Genomic DNA, 366 nt, shown 5'->3' on the forward strand with positions numbered 1-366 from the left:
TTTTATAACTTTTTTCTCTACACTCTCTTATCTATGAATGTCTAATGACCTTCTGAAGTAGTTTAATCTCTTAGAAACCACTGCGTCATTTAGTGCTGCTTATCAAGATGACTGTCATCATTATCGCTTTCATAATGGTAATCAACAGGAGAATTTCCTTTAGCGTTATCTTACTAAACATTACTTCTTGTTATCATTGATCTTGATAATAACAGTAACGACGGAATGCAACTTTTATGAGCATCTTTGACCCCATTGATGGATTCCTTAATTTGCATCATCATTGCTATCTTGTCATGTTCAGAATTACTAATGAATTATCACTGAGCTTTATCAAAATAATCAGAATCTATACTCAGTTAACGG

The 366-nt window shown here is 32.5% G+C and overlaps 1 long non-coding RNA gene across 1 annotated transcript in view; it reads left to right on the forward strand.

The window, feature by feature from the left end:
• LOC119586080 overlaps positions 1-366 on the forward strand; it is a 16,392-nt gene that overhangs the window by 1,071 nt on the left and 14,955 nt on the right. The gene's annotated exons all lie outside the window — the stretch shown is intronic.

This window comes from Penaeus monodon, chromosome 20, assembly GCF_015228065.2.
Source record: "Penaeus monodon isolate SGIC_2016 chromosome 20, NSTDA_Pmon_1, whole genome shotgun sequence".
Classification (NCBI taxonomy): Eukaryota; Metazoa; Arthropoda; class Malacostraca; order Decapoda; family Penaeidae; genus Penaeus; species Penaeus monodon.